This window comes from Ranitomeya variabilis, chromosome 6 (genome assembly GCF_051348905.1).
Source record: "Ranitomeya variabilis isolate aRanVar5 chromosome 6, aRanVar5.hap1, whole genome shotgun sequence".
Taxonomy (NCBI): Eukaryota; Metazoa; Chordata; class Amphibia; order Anura; family Dendrobatidae; genus Ranitomeya; species Ranitomeya variabilis.
The window spans coordinates 226970953-226987742 of record NC_135237.1 but is presented as its reverse complement, the minus strand read 5'-3'; the positions used below and the strand labels follow the sequence as shown (position 1 = coordinate 226987742).

The following is a 16790-nucleotide window of genomic DNA, read 5'->3' as shown; positions in this document are numbered from 1 at the left end:
CCAAAGTAAACCGGCGCTTCAGCTCCCGGAAAGCCTCCACGGCTGCCGGAGCCCAATTAGCCACATCAGAACCTTTCTTGGTCATATCCGTCAAAGGTTTAACAACGCTAGAGAAATTAGCAATAAAACAACGGTAGAAATTAGCAAAACCCAAGAACTTCTGAAGACTCTTAACAGACGTGGGTTGAGTCCAATCATGAATAGCTCGGACCTTGACTGGGTCCATCTCCACTGTAGAAGGGGAGAAAATGAAACCCAAAAAGGAAACCTTCTGCACTCCAAAGAGACACTTTGAGCCCTTCACAAACAAAGCATTATCACGCAAAACCTGAAACACCATCCTGACCTGCTTTACATGAGAATCCCAATCATCAGAAAAAAACAGAATATCATCCAGATAAACAATCATAAATTTATCCAGATACTTCCGGAAGATGTCATGCATAAAGGACTGAAACACTGAAGGAGCATTAGAGAGCCCAAAAGGCATCACCAAGTACTCAAAATGACCTTCGGGCGTATTAAACACAGTTTTCCATTCATCTCCCTGCTTAATGCGCACAAGGTTGTACGCACCACGAAGATCTATCTTGGTGAACCACTTGGCACCCTTAATCCGAGCAAACAAGTCCGACAATAGTGGCAAAGGATACTGAAATTTGACCGTGATTTTATTCAGAAGCCGATAGTCTATACAAGGTCTCAAAGACCCGTCTTTCTTGGCTACAAAAAAGAATCCTGCACCAAGAGGGGAAGAAGATGGACAAATATGTCCCTTCTCCAAAGACTCCTTTATATAAGAACGCATTGCGGCATGCTCAGGTACAGATAGATTAAATAATCGTCCCTTAGGAAATTTACTACCAGGAATCAAATCTATAGCGCAGTCACAGTCCCTATGAGGAGGAAGGGCACTGGACCTGGACTCACTGAATACATCCTGATAGTCCAACAAATACTCCGGAACTTCAGAAGGAGTAGAAGAAGCAATAGACACCGACGGGTAATCGCAATGAATTCCCTGACAACCCCAACTTGACACAGACATTGCCTTCCAATCCAAAACTGGATTATGGGTCTGTAACCATGGCAGACCCAAAACGACCAAATCATGCATTTTATGCAGAACAAGAAAACAAATCACCTCCCGATGTTCAGGAGTCATGCACATGGTCACTTGTGTCCAATACTGCGGTTTATTCTCCGCCAATGGTGTTGCATCAATTCCTCTAAGAGGAATAGGATTTTTTAAAGGCTCCAGGACAAAACCACAGCGCTTGGCAAACGACAAGTCCATAAGACTCAGGGCAGCACCTGAATTCACAAATGCCATAACAGGGTAGGAAGACAATGAGCAAATTAGAGTTAAAGACAAAATAAACTTAGGATGCAAATTACCAATGGCGACAGGACTAACCATCTTTGTTAGACGTTTAGAGCATGCTGAGATAACATGTGTAGAATCACCACAGTAAAAACACAACCCATTCTGACGTCTATGATTTTGTCGTTCAGTTCCAGTCTGAATTCTATCACATAACATTGAGTCAGGTGTCCGTTCAGACAACACTGCCAGAGGGTTAGCAGATTTGCGCTGCCGCAAACGCCGATCTATCTGAATGGCCAGAGCCATAGAATCACTCAGACTTGTAGGAATGGGAAAACCCACCATCATATTCTTAAAGGGAACCTGTCACCTGAATTTGGTGGGACCAGTTTTGGGTCATATGGGCGGGGTTTTCGGGTGTTTTATTCACCCTTTCCTTACCCGCTGGCTGCATGCTGGCTGCAATATTAGATTGAAGTTCATTCTCTGTCCTCCATAGTACACGCCTGTGTAAGGCAATATTGCCTTGCGCAGGCGTGTACTCCGGAGGACAGAGAATGAACTTCAATCCAATATTGCAGCCAGCATGCAGCCAGCGGGTAAGGAAAGGGTGAATCAAACACCCGAAAACCCCGCCCATATGACCCAAAATTGGTCCTGCCAAATTCAGGTGACAGGTTCCCTTTAATGGCTTCAGAAAGGCCATTTCTGAAATTTGCGGCCAGAGCACACTCATTCCATTGAGTAAGCACGGACCATTTCCAAAATTTTTGGCAATACACTTCAGCTTCATCCTGGCCCTGAGAGATAGCCAGCAACGCTTTTTCTGCCTGAATTTCAAGATTGGGCTCCTCATAAAGCAGTCCGAGCGCCAGAAAAAACGCATCAATATTTGCCAATGCCGGATCTCCTGGCGCCAATGAAAAAGCCCAATCCTGAGGGTCGCCACACAAGAAAGAGTTAACAATTTTAACTTGCTGAGCTGTCTCCAGACGAACGCGGTCTCAAAGATAGAAACAATTTACAATTATTCCTAAAATTCCCAAATTTAAATCGATCACCAGAGAAAAGCTCAGGAATAGGTATCTTAGGCTCTGACATAGGACTACTAGTAACAAAATCCTGAATGCCCTGCACTCGTGCAGCAAGCTGATCCACACTAGTAATCAGAGTCTGAACATTCATGTCTGCAGCAGAGCTTCAAGCCACTCAGAGGAAAAAGGGGAAGAAGAAAAAAAAAACTCAGAACTTCTTTTCTTTGAATCCCGCTTCTGTATTGCAATAAATATTCACTTAGGCCTGGAATACTGTTATGATCCTAGTGGTAGAGGATCTCAGAAGTTCCAGCTAAGTCCGCAAACACAAAAACCAGCTCATAGGGAGGTGGTAACTTGGCTGACCATATATCTAATCCTAGCACAACAACTAAAAGTAGCCGGGGAACGTACCTACGTTGATTCTAGACGTCTCGCACCAGCCGGAGAACTAACTAACCCTTTCAGAGAAAATAAGACCTCACTTGCCTCAAGAGAAAGGACCCCAAAGTTAAAATACAAGCCCACAACAAATAATAACGGTGAGGTAAGAAGAAAAGACAAACGTAAGAATGAACTAGATTTAGCAAAGAGAGGCCCACTAATTAATAGCAGAAAATAGGAAGGAGACTTATACGGTCAGCAAAAACCCTACAAAAATATCCACGCTGAATATCCAAGAACCCCCACACCGACTAACGGTGTGGGGGGAGAATATCAGCCCCCTAGAGCTTCCAGCAAAAATCAGGAATCACATTATGAACAAGCTGGAACAAAATAGAAGCAAGCAAATAAACAAAAATAAGAAAGGAGGACTTAGGTTATCTTGCAAAGAACAGGAGACCAGGAGTAAGGAGCAAACAGACATAGACTGACTACATCGATTCCAGGCACTAGACTGAGTTTCCAGGAAGTCTAAATAGGAACACCCAAGGCCTAACGAACCAGGTGGGTACCAACCTGGAGAAAGATGATCCAAGTGTAATACCGCTAGTGACCACAAGAGGGAGCCAAGAAATATAGTTCACAACAGAAGAGACTTGTTTGGGCTAATGAACACAAGGAATGGACATTAGACCAGTGGGAATCTGTGCTTTGGTCTGATGAGTCCAAATTTGAGATCTTTGGTTCCAACCACCGTGTCTTTGTGCGAAGAAAAGGTGAACGGATGGACTCTACATGCCCTGTTCCCACCGTGAAGCATGGATGAGGAGGTGTGATCGTGTGGGGGTGCTTTGCTGGTGACACTGTTGGGGATTTATTCAAAAGTGAAGGCATACTGAACCAGCATGGCTACCACAGCATCTTGCAGCGGCATGCTATTCCATCCGGTTTGCGTTTAGTTGGGCCATCATTTATTTTTCAACAGGACAATGACCCCAAACACTCCTCCAGGCTGTGTAAGGGCTATTTGACCAAGAAGGAGAGTGATGGGGTGCTACACCAGATGACCTGGCGTCCACAGTCACCAGACCTGAACCCAATCGAGATGGTTTGGGGTGAGCTGGACCGCAGAGTGAAGGCAAAAGGGCCAACAAGTGCTAAGCATCTCTGGGAACTCCCTCAAGATTCTTGGAAGACCATTTCCGGTGACTACCTCTTGAAGCTCATCAAGAGAATGCCAAGAGTGTGCAAAGCAGTCATCAAAGCAAAAGGTGCCTACTTTGAAAAACCTAGAATATAAGACATATTTTCAGTTGTTTCACACTTTTTTGTTAAGTATATACCGTAATTCCACATGTGTTAATTCATAGTTTTGATGTCTTCAGTGTGAATTTACAATTTTCATAGTAATGAAAATACAAAAAAATCTTTAAATGAGAAGTTGTGTTCAAACTTTTGATCTGTACTGTGTATCGAAGAAATTTTACCATTTACATGAAGTACAGTGTGTCAGGAAAAAACAATCTCAGAGTCAATGGGATACGTTGAAGCGTTCCAGAGCTATAACTTATATAAAGTGACAGAATTGTAAAAATTGGCTTGCTCATTAAAGAGAACCTGTCAGCAGGTTTCGCTGATATAAGATATGGCCAACTCCTTTCAGGGCTTATCTAGCCCCTGTCCAACCTGAAAGATGAAAAAAAAGTTTTATTATACTCACCCGGGGGAGGGGGGCCGTCCGGTCCAATGGGTGTCGCAGGTCCGGGTCTGGCGCCACCCATCTTCTTGCGATGCCGCCCCTCTGTTGCTTTATCGCTCCCCTGAATCGCACTCCTGCGCAGGCGTACTTATATGCCCTGATGAGGGCGGACCAAAGTACTACAGTGCGCAGGTGCTAGGAAATGTCAGAGAGGCCCAGCGCCTGTCCACTTCAGTACTTGACTCTGTCATCAACAGGAAAGGGAAGAGGATGTATTATTTTGTTAACCCTGATGGTTGATTAACTTTTAATAAACCACCTGTTTGTTTTGAATCAACAAACTGATTCCTGTGTGTGAACCAGCGTCTACTATAGAGCCGATCCCTCACTCTTTCATATATATATATATATATATATATATATATATATATATATATATATATATATATATATATATACATATATACATATATATATATATATATATATATATATATATATATATATATATATATATATATATATATATATATATATATATATATATATATAACCCCCCTTATCGTTACCTATGCCATTTTTATATAATTTATAGCATTTAAACCAAATCCCCCCATCCCCTCTTTCGCTACACTAACATGATTACAAACCCTATGTGGTGAGGCCAGTGACAACTATCAGTCACACGTCCATTTGTACTAATTGATCCCTCTACTTATAAGTTCATTTGAATGGGGCTGGCGTATCCCTGACGAAGGAAGTCGTAAGCTTTTGAAATGCGTCAAATTATGGACAATCAGCATCTTGTTTACCCGAGCGCATACCCGAGATTGACATTATTATCTTGACCCATCAGCGGTGCAATGCCTCTTGGGTCAACCGGCAGTGATTCCTTTGCAGTTGTCACCGACCTGGTCTGCACGAATCTCCTCTATTCACTGCACCACTGTTTCATTTGAACTTCTACACTGTGCAACCCTGCGGGCCATCGTAATGAGGATCAATCCATCAAGATACTCACCATAACATCCTCATAGATATCCCTGACTGACTATTGATAGAGCACAGCATTCATCCACCTCCGTATAAAGCTCCAGTACCGGTCACTGGATCGCATTCCTTCATAAACGCCGGAGACTCAAGTGCAGCTTATGCTTAAGGGTGGCTTCACACTAGAGAGAAATACGGACGAGTGCTATGCAAGAAAGAATCACATAGCACTCATGTGAAGAAACCAGATTGTATCTTAATTTCCCAGACAACCATGTTTTTGCAAAAACCAAAAGAACTGGCTTTTTATCTGTGTATTGGCTTGTGAACTTAAGTGTTTATGTCTGGTGGGTCAAGAAGACAGACTTGCCAACTGATATGCTATCTAACATACTGTGTAAAGGTACCTTCACATTAAGCGACGCTGCAGCGATATAGACAATAATGCCGATTGCTGCAGCGTCGCTGTTTCGTCGTTGTGTGGTCGCTGGAGAGCTGTCACACAGACAGCTCTCCAGCGACCAATGATGCCGAAGTCCCCGGGTAACCAGGGTAAACATCGGGTTACTAAGCGCAGGGCCGCGCTTAGTAACCCGATGTTTACCCTGGTTACCAGTGTAAATGTAAAAAAAAAAAAAAAAAACACTACATACTTACATTTTGGTGCCTGTCGCGTCCCCCGGCGTCTGCTTCCCTGCACTGTGTAAGCTCCGGCCCTAAAGCACAGCGGTGACATCACCGCTGTGCTTTGCTTTACGGCTGGCACTGACACATTCAGTGCAAGAAGCTCTGAGCAGCAGCGCAGACGCCGGGGGAAGTGACAGACATCAGAAGGTGAGTATGTACTGTTTTTTTTTTTTTTTTTCTACTTTTACAATGGTAACCAGGGTAAATATCGGGTTACTAAGCCTGGCCCTGCGCTTACTAACCCGATATTTACCCTGGTTACCATTGTAAAACATTGCTGGCATCGTTGCTTTTGCTGTCAAACAGAACGATACACGCCGATCTGACGACCAAATAAAGTTCTGGACTTCTAGCTCCGACCAACGATATCACAGCAGGATCCTGATCGCTGCTGCGTGTCAAACACAACAATATCGCTATCCAGGACGCTGCAACGTCATGGATCGTTATCGTTATCGTTGGAAGGTTGGTCAGTGTGAAGGTACCTTAAGTCTGTAATAGTGACTGTACATTGAGTGTGTTAAGCTTTGTTTATTGATGTGTGCTTATATGCTAATAGTGCTACTTAATCCCATCACTAGTGTTGAGCATTCCGATACTGCAAATATCGGGTAACGGCCGATATTTGCTGTATCGGAATTCCGATACCGAGTTCCGATATTTTTGCGATATTGGGAATCGGAATCGGAAGTGTGCGGTGCGTATGGTTCCCAGGGTCTGGAGGAGAGGAGACTCTCCTTCAGGCCCTGGGATCCATATTCATGTAAAAAATAAATAATAAAAATAAAAAATATTGATATACTCACCCCTCCGGCGGACCCTGGCTCTTAGCAGTGCCTCCGTTCCTAAGAATGCAGGGAATGAAGGACCTTCGATGACGTCGTGGCTTGTGACTGGTCGCGTGAGCGGTCATGTGACCGCTCATGCGACCAATCACAAGCCGCGACATCATCGAAGGCCCTTCACTCCCTGCATTCTTAGGAACGGAGGCAGACGCTTGGACCGGTAAGAGCCAGGGCCGTTGGAGGGGTGAGTATATCAATATTTTTTATTTTAATTCTTTATTTTATACATGAATATGGATCCCAGGGCCTGAAGGAGAGTTTCCTCTCCTTCAGACCCTGGGAACCATTCCGATATTTTGTGTCCCATTGATATGCATTGGTATCGGGTATCGGTATCGGCAATATCCGATATTTTTTGGATATCGGCCGATCCAATCCGATACCGATACCTTTGCATATCGGAAAATATCGCTCAACACTACCCATCACCATTGTTTACCTTATCTTGATGTTGGACTGAAAGACCCTGTGTAATTCTAAAAATAGCTTACATGCCTTGGGTATAAAAAGACTGAGAGATCACATCCTGGAGACTGAAGAAAGACAGAGCTACGAGCCAGACATTCTGCAAACCACCCAACAGACAAGAGAAAGAACTGCAGCCAATTCATCATGGCACCATCACGAGGGACACTGATCTAGTATTCTATAGGATACAACCTAGGGGTTTTCGGCTCCGGTTGGAAGGACACAGATCTGATCCAGTGACCATCTCTGAACCATGAATATGTTTGGAGAAAGCCAGAGTTGGGACCCGCTGGTCGCCTGGTTCCATGGAGATGGTCAGATAAGCCAGGTGGTGACTCTCGTGTCAAGTGGCTTTGGACCTTGTATGGACTCTGTGGACAGTTCTTGGATATCTCCCTATGCTTATCGTTACCCCTTCTCTGTGCATTCATCCACAGATGGAGTAGCGACCCTGGGAGCTCTGACATCATGTCATACTGGAAATACATGGAGACGCAGTGATATTTTATATGCGCCCATGTAGCCAAACAATTCCAGCCATGGTGAGATTGTTCTGTTTGCTATTGTGTGTTGTGGTTCAATAAAGTATTGCCACACTGTTTTACCTTAACCCTGTGTTGTCTGTGTAGTGTATTGCCCACGGGGAGATAGAGTTGGCGTTCAATGGTATGAGCCGTGGTCCATGCAGTCTTGCTAAAGACTGCCAGGCCAGCGGACGAGAGTACCCACTGCAACTCAGACCAATGTTAATCTAAGGGGCAGCTCCCATCACCGTTTTTTTATCGGCCGTATTACACGTGCGAGAGAAATCACAGCATGCTGTTTTTTGCACCGTATTAAGGCCAATGCAAGTCTATGGGTGCAAGAAAAAAATGTGCTACACATGGACCATGCGTGTGACTTGCAAGAAATATGCCCGCATTTTTCTAATTTCAGCCCATTGAGCCATTAAATTAACCCCTTCCCGACCCATGATGCCACGTAGGCGTCATGAAAACCCGTGCCTTCCCGACCCATGACGCCTATGTGGCGTCATGGAATGATCGCGTCCCTGCAGATCGGGTGAAGGGGTTAACTCCGATTTCACCCGATCTGCAGAGACGGGGAGTGGTGCTTCAGCCCAGGAGGGGTGGCTTCACCCCCTCGTGGCTACGATCGCTCTGATTGGCTGTTGAAAGTGAAACTGCCAATCAGAGCGATTTGTAATATTTCACCCAAAAAAACGGTGAAATATTACAATCCAGCCATGGCCGATGCTGCAATATCATCGGCCATGGCTGGAAAACCTAATCTGCCCCCACCCCACCCCACCGATCGCCCCCCCAGTGCTCCGGTGCGTGGTCCGCCCCCCTAAGTCGTCTTGTCCGCTCCTCCGTCCTCCTGTTTGCTCCCCCCGTGCTCCGGTGGCCCCCCCCATGATCCGATCACCCCCCCCCCCCCCCTACATACTTACCGGGCCTCCCAGTGTCCGTCCGGCTTCTCCATGGGCGCCGCCATCTTCCAATATGGTGGGCGCATGCGCACTGCGCCCGCAGAGTCTGCCGGCTGGCAGATTCATTTCAGAAGTATTTTGATCACTGCGATATAGCCTATCGCAGTGATCAAAATGAAAAAAAAGTAAATGACCCCCCTTTATCACCCCCATAGGGACAATAATAAAAATAAATAAAATATATATATTTTTTTTCTGCTAGGGTTAGGGTTAGAACTAGGGTTAGAATTAGGGTTAGAATTAGGGTTAGAATTAGGGGTAGGGTTAGGGTTAGGGGTAGGGTTAGGGCATGTGCACACAGTGCGGATTTGGCTGCGAATCCGCAGCGGATTGCCTCGGATCCGCAGCGGATTGGCCGCTGATCCGCAGCGGATTGGCCGCTGCGAATTCGTAGCAGTTTTCCATCAGGTTTACAGTACCATGTACACCTATGGAAAACCAAATCTGCTGTGCCCATGGTGCGGAAAATACCGTGCGGAAACGCTGCGTTGTATTTTCCGCAGCATGTCAATTCTTTGTGCGGATTCCGCAGCGTTTTACACCTGTTCCTCAATAGGAATCCGCAGGTGAAATCCGCACAAAAAAACACTGGAAATCCGCTGTAAATCCGTAGGTAAAACGCAGTGCCTTTTACCTGCGGATTTTTCAAAAATGGTGCGGAAAAATCTCACACGAATCCGCAAAGTGGGCACATAGCCTTAGGGTTAGGGTTGGAATTAGAGTTAGGGTACCGTCTCACAGTGGCACTTTGATCGCTATGACGGTACGATCTGTGACGTTCCAGGGATATCCATACGATATCGCTGTGTCTGACATGCAGCAGCGATCAGGGACCCCGCTGAGAATCATACGTCGTAGCAGATCGTTTGGAACTTTCTTTCGTCGCTGGATCTCCCGCTGTCATCGCTGGATCGTTGTGTGTGACAGCTATCCAGCGATGCGTTCACTTGTAACCAGGGTAAACATCGGATTACTAAGCGCAGGGCCGCGCTTAGTAACCCGATGTTTACCGTGGTTACCAGCGTAAAAGTAAAAAAAAAAAAAAAACGTACATACTCACATTTCGGTGTCCTTCAGGTCCCTTGCCGTCTGCTTCCCGCTCTGACTGTCTGCCGGCTGGAAAGTGAGAGCACAGCACAGCAGTGACGTCACCGCTGCGCTCTGCTCTCACTGTACGGCGGCACTCAGTCAGAGCGGGAAGCAGACGGCAAGGGACCTGAAGGACACCAAAATGTGAGTATGTACGTTTTTTTTTTTTTACTTTTACGCTGGTAACCACGGTAAACATCGGGTTACTAAGCGCGGCCCTGCGCTTAGTAACCCAATGTTTACCCTGGTTACCCGGGACCTTGGCATCGTTGGTCGCTGGAGAGCGGTCTGTGTGACAGCTCCCCAGCGACCACACAATGACTTTCCAACGATCACGGCCAGGTCGTATCGCTGGTCGTGATCATTGGTAAATCGTTATGTGAGACGGTACCCTTAGGGTTGGAATTAGGGCTAGGGTTGGAAATAGGGTTCAGATTAGGCTTGTGGTTAGGGTTAAGGATAGGGTTAGGGTTGTGTTGGGGTTACAGTTGTGGGTAGGGTTGGGATTAGGGTTAGGATTAGGGTTGGATTTAGGGTTACGGGTGTGTTGGGGTTAGGGTTGTGGTTAGGGGAGTGTTGGGGTTAGGGTTGTGATTAGGGTTATGGCTACAGTTGGGATTAGGGTTAGGGGTGTGTTGGGGTTAGTGTTGAAGTTAGAATTGAGGGGTTTCCACTGTTTAGGCACATCAGGGGTCTCCAAACACAACATGGCGCCACCAATGATTCCAGCCAATCTTGCGTTCAAAAAGTCAAATGGTGCGCCCTCCCTTCCAAGCCCCGACGTGCGCCCAAACAGTGGTTTACCCCCACATATGGGATACCAGCGTACTCAGGACAAACTGGGCAACAACTATTGGGGTCCAATTTCTCCTGTTACCCTTGCAAAAATAAAAAATTACTTGCTAAAACATAATTTTGAGGAAAGAACAATTATTTTTTATTTTCACGGCTCTACGTTATAAACTTATGTGAAACACTTGGGGGTTGAAAGTGCTCACCACACATCTAGATAAGATCCTTTTGGGGTCTAGTTTCCAAAATGGGGTCACTTGTGGGGTGTTTCTACTGTTTAGGCACATCAGGGGCTCTGCAAATGCAATGTGACGCCCGCAGACCATTCCATCAAAGTCTGCATTTCAAATGTCACTACTTCCCTTCCGAGCCCTGACATGCGCCCAAACAGTGGTTTACCCCCACATATGGGGTACCAGCGTACTCACAACAAACTGGGCAACAAATATTGGGGTCCAATTTCTCCTGTTACCCTTGTGAAAATAAACAATTGCTTGCTAAAACATCTTTTTTGAGGAAAGAAAAATGATTTTTTATTTTCACGGCTCTGCGTTGTAAACTTCTGTGAAGCACTTGGGGGTTGAACGTGCTCACCACACATCTAGATAAGTTCCTTGGGGGGTCTAGTTTCCAAAATGGGGTCACTTGTGGGGGGTTTCTACTGTTTAGGCACATCAGGGGCTCTGCAAACATAACATGATTCCCGCAGACCATTCCATCAAAGTCTGCATTCCAAATCGTCACTACTTCCCTTCCGAGCCCCGCCATGTGCCCAAACAGTGGTTTACCCCCACATATGGGGTATCAGCGTACTCAGGAGAAACTGGACAACAACTTTTGGGGTCAAATTTTTCCTGTTACCCTTGGAAAAATTAAAAAATTCTGGGCTAAAAAAATATTTTTGAGGAAAGAAAACACATTTTTTATTTTCACGTCTCTGCGTTATAAACTTCTGTGAAGCACTTGGGGGTTCAAAGTGCTCACCACACATCTCGATAAGTTCCCTTGGGGGTCTAGTTTCCAAAGTGGGGTCAATTGTGGGGAGTTCCTACTGTTTAGGCACATCAGGGGCTCTGCAAACGCAACGTGACGCCCGCAGAGCATTCCATTAAAGTCTGCATTTCAAAACGTCACTACTTCCCTTCCGCTCCCCGACGTGTGCCAAAACAGTCGTTTACCCCCACATATGGGGTATCAGCATACTCAGGAGAAACTGCACAACAACTTTTGGGGTCCAATTTCTCCTGTTACCCTTGGGAAAATAAAAAATTGTGGGTTAAAAAATCATTTTTGAGGAAAGAAAAATAATTTTTTATTTTCATGGCTCTGCGTTATAAACTTCTGTGAAGCACTTGAGGGTTCAAAGTGCTCACCACACATCTAGATTAGTTCCTTGGGAGGTCTAGTTTCCAAAATGGGGTCACTTGTGTGGGAGCTCCAATGTTTAGGCACACAGGGGCTCTCCAAACGCGACATGGTGTCCGCTAATGATTGGAGCTAATTTTCCATTCAAAAAGCCAAATGGCGTGCCTTCCCTTCCGAGCCCTGCCATGCGCCCAAACAGTGGTTTACCCCCACATATGGGGTATCATCGTACTCAGGACAAACTGGACAACAACATTTGGGGTCCAATTTCTCCTATTATCCTTGGGAAAATAAAAAACTCCGGGCTAAAAATCATTTTTGAGGAAAGAAAAATATTTTTTTATTTTCATGGCTCTGCGTTATAAACTTCTATGAAGCACCTGGGAGTTTTAAGTGCTCACTATACATCTAGATTAGTTCCTTGGGGGGTCTAGTTTCCAAAATGGGGTCACTTGTAGGGGAGCTCCAATGTTTAGGCACACAGGGGCTCTCCGAACGCAACATGGTGTCCACTAACGATTGGAGCTAATTTTCCATTGAAAAAGTCAAATGGCGCGCCTTCCCTTCCAAGCCTTGCCGTGCACCCAAACAGTGGTTTACCCCCACATATGAGGTATCGGCGTACTCAGGAGAAATTTCCCAACAAATTTTAGGATCCATTTTATCCTGTTGCCCATGTGAAAATGAAAAAATTGAGGCTAAAAAATTTTTTTTGTGAAAAAAAGTACTTTTTCATTTTTTACGGATCAATTTGTGAAGCACCTGGGGGATTAAAGTGCTCACTATGCATCTAGATAAGTTCCTTGGGGCGTCTAGTTTCCAAAATGGGGTCACTTGTGGGGGAGCTCCAATGTTTAGGCACACGGGGGCTCTCCAAACGCGACATGGTGTCCGCTAAAGATTGGAGCCAATTTTTCATTGAAAAAGTCAAATGGCGCTCCTTCGCTTCCGAGCCCTGCCGTGCCCACAAACAGTGGTTTACCCCCACATATGAGGTATCAACGTACTCAGGACAAATTGGACAACAACTTTTGTGGTCCAGTTTCTCCTTTTACCCTTAGGAAAATAAAAAAAATTGTTGCTAAAATATCATTTTTGTGACTAAAAAGTTAAATGTTAACTTTTTCCTTCCATGTTGCTTCTGCTGTTGTGAAACACCTGAAGGGTTAATAAACTTCTTGAATGTGGTTTTGAGCACCTTGAGGGGTGCAGTTTTTAGAATGGTGTCACTTTTGGGTATTTTCAGCCATGTAGAACCCTCAAACTGACTTCAAATGTGAGGTGGTCCCTAAAAAAAATGGTTTTGTAAATTTTGTTGTAAAAATGAGAAATCACTGGTCAAATTTTAACCCTTATAACTTCCTAGCAAAAAAAAAAATTCTTTCCAAAATTGTGCTGATGTAAAGTAGACATGTGGGAAATGTTATTTATTAACTATTTTGTGTCACATAACTCTCTGGTTTAACAGAATAAAAATTCAAAATGTGAAAATTGCGACATTTTCAAAATTTTCACCAAATTTCCGTTTTTTTCACAAATAAACTCAGAAATTATCGACCTAAGTTTACCACTAACATGAAGCCCAATATGTCACGAAAAAACAATCTCAGAACCGCAAGAATCCGTTGAAGCGTTCCTGAGTTATTACCTCATAAAGGGACACTGGTCAGAATTGCAAAAAATGGCAAGGTCATTAAGGCCAAAATAGGCTGGGTCATGAAGGGGTTAAATGAGGAAAAGCAGTGAGAAATGTAAAGCCATACAGATGTCATACGGATATATAGATGCGAGGAAATTGCATCATCGCATTGCCGACGGATTACACATAGATGGCCATGCAGAGAACATTGGTGCGATTTTCTGCCGTGAGAAACGGACTGTTTTTTTTATATGTTATATGTGACGCTGGCCTAACTCGCATAATTCCAGGATCTCTGTACCACACGTATCAACTGGTCTTCAGTGACTCCACACCGGGTCTCATACTATATGATCCTGTCTCTATACCTCTGCTGTTACTTAGGAATATGAAAAAGTAAGCGGAGAGCTTCCCTCACCTAACCACAGACACATATTATATATGCAGGGTGGTCCAAAAGTAGGTGGACGATATGTGTAATAGGGTTATGAAGGGGAAGATTTATCAAACATGGTGTAAAGTGAAACTGACCTAGTTAGCAACCAATCAGATTCCACTTTTCATTCTTCATGGACTTTTTGGAAAATGAAAGGTGGAATCTGATTGGTTGCTAAGGGCAACTGAGTCAGTTTCGCAGATCCAGTTTTAACAGATAAATCTCCCCCAAAATGGCAAATAATTTAAATACAGATCAAAGAAAATGGATTTTAAAAGAGTATTGGAAATCTCAAAATGCTGAAACAGTTAGAGCAAATCGGGTTGAAACATTTGGTACTCAAGCCCCAAAGAGACAAGCCATTTACCGCATTCGTGACAAATTTGATACCACTGGCTCAATCCTTAATGCTCAAAAAACTGGTCCACCCAAAACAGTCTGTAGAGAAAATAATAAACAACTTGTTGCTGAAACATTTGTTCAGAGTCCAAAAAAGTCCACCAGAAGAGTCTCTTTAGAATTGGGAATTTCACGAGCTTCCATCATGCGAATCCTGAAATCTACTGGGTGGAAAGCTTATCGTCCACGTCTAATTCATGGTTTATTGGAGGATGATCCAGACAGGTGGCTGCAATTTAGTGAGATTATGCTTAACAAAATTGAAGAAAATACAGTAATTTTAGATAACATTATGTGGAGTGATGAAGCTTCTTTCAAATTATCTGGCCATGTTAACAGACATAATTGTATTTACTGGTATAATGAGAACATGCATTTAACATTAGAGCAACAACTAAATGAGTCTGATGTCAATGTTTGGGGTGGTATTTCAAGTTTTGGTGTTTTGGGACCTTTTTTTTATGGAACAGTCACAGGAGATAAGTATCTCAAAATTGTAATGAATCAAGTTGTTCCTGTTATGATCCTTAGTGGCTGAGGATCACAGAATGGACTAGCTTAGTTACTGAACATAGAACGAGCTCTAGGGAAGTGGTAACTGGACTGACCGCAAAACCTGATCCTAACCAAACACACTAAAGGTAGCCGGTGAACGTGCCTAAATTCCTGGACGTCTCGACGCAGCCTGAGAAACTTGCTACCCCTATAGAGAAAGTAAGACTTCACTTGCCTCAGAGAAATGACCCCAAAGATATAGGAAGCCCCCAACAAATAATAACGGTGAGGTAAGGGGAAAATACAAAACGTAGAAATGAAAACAGATTCAGCAAATGAGGCCCACTAATACTAGATAGCAGAAGACAGACAGGGAACTGTGCGGTCAATAAAAAACCCTATACAAAATATCCACGCTGAGAATTCAAGAACCCCCACACCAACTAACGGTGTGAGGGGAGAAACTCAGCCCCCTAGAGCTACCAGCAAGCAAGGAAATCACATATTAGCAAGCTGGACAAGGACAAATAAATAACCAAGAAACATATTGAACACTGATGAGCAAAAAATAACCAAACAGGAACTTAGCTTCTCTTGGAGAGATTGATAACAAAGGAATTCAGGAGCGATCAAAATAGCACTGAATACATCGACAGCAGGCAACCACTGAAAGTCCAGGTGAGCTAAATAGGAAACCAGCTAACAGATAACGAGACAGCTGAAGCCAGCCCCAGACCTGCAGAATGACACAAAGAGCCACCAGAGGGAGCCCAAAGACAGCACTCACACAGTACCTCTTGTGACCACAAGAGGGAGCCTAAAAACAGAGTTCACAACATGTTCCCCAGTTACAGGAACAGCCTAATTCAAATGACCTTTATTTCCAACAAGATGGGGCTCCTCCACATTATTCAAGAGTAGTCCCCGAGTATATTGATGAAACATTTCCTAATAAATGGATTGGCCGAAGAGGCCCACTTGATTGGCTGGCACGTTCACCAGACTTGACCCCAATGAATTTTTTATTTTGGGGAGTACTCAAGAACAAAGTTTATAGTCAAAAACCAAAAAAGTGTAAGTGATTTGAAAAATTACATAAGAGATGCATTTCAAGAAATTAATACCCAAAGAGACTTGTGCAAAAATGTTTGTCGAAGCGTAAGAGGCAGACTTCAAAGCTGTACAAATTGTGATGGAAAACAGTTTGAGCACCTGCGTTGATAAAATTTAAGGGCTTTTGTATTATTGTTCAAAATAAAATGTAATTGTCAATGTTATGCTTGTGTTAGTAAATATAATTTTATATATAAATAAAAATAAATGTTATTATTTTCTGTCCACCTACCTAATTTCACAGTGCATAAACCCTTACCGACTGGGCAAGTCTGTTTTTCTGCTTTTGTTTTTTATCCTGTCATTCTTTCAAAAGCCATAACTTTTTTTTTATTTTTACATCGATGTAGCTGTATGTGAACTTGTTTGTTTTGCAGGATGAGTTGTGATTTTGAATTCACATTGAGTAGTAAACTGTATTGAAAAGTGGGTAAAAATTACAAGTGGTAGAAATTGCACAAATACTGCAATTCTGAAATAGTTGGTTTGGATTTTTCTTCATTGTCCTGTAAAAAATAACCTGACAATATGATTCT

At 43.8% G+C, this 16790-nt stretch overlaps 1 protein-coding gene across 1 annotated transcript in view; it reads left to right on the top strand.

The window, feature by feature from the left end:
* The window catches only part of TRIO (trio Rho guanine nucleotide exchange factor), a 3555343-nt gene that overhangs the window by 660570 nt on the left and 2877983 nt on the right, over positions 1–16790 (top strand).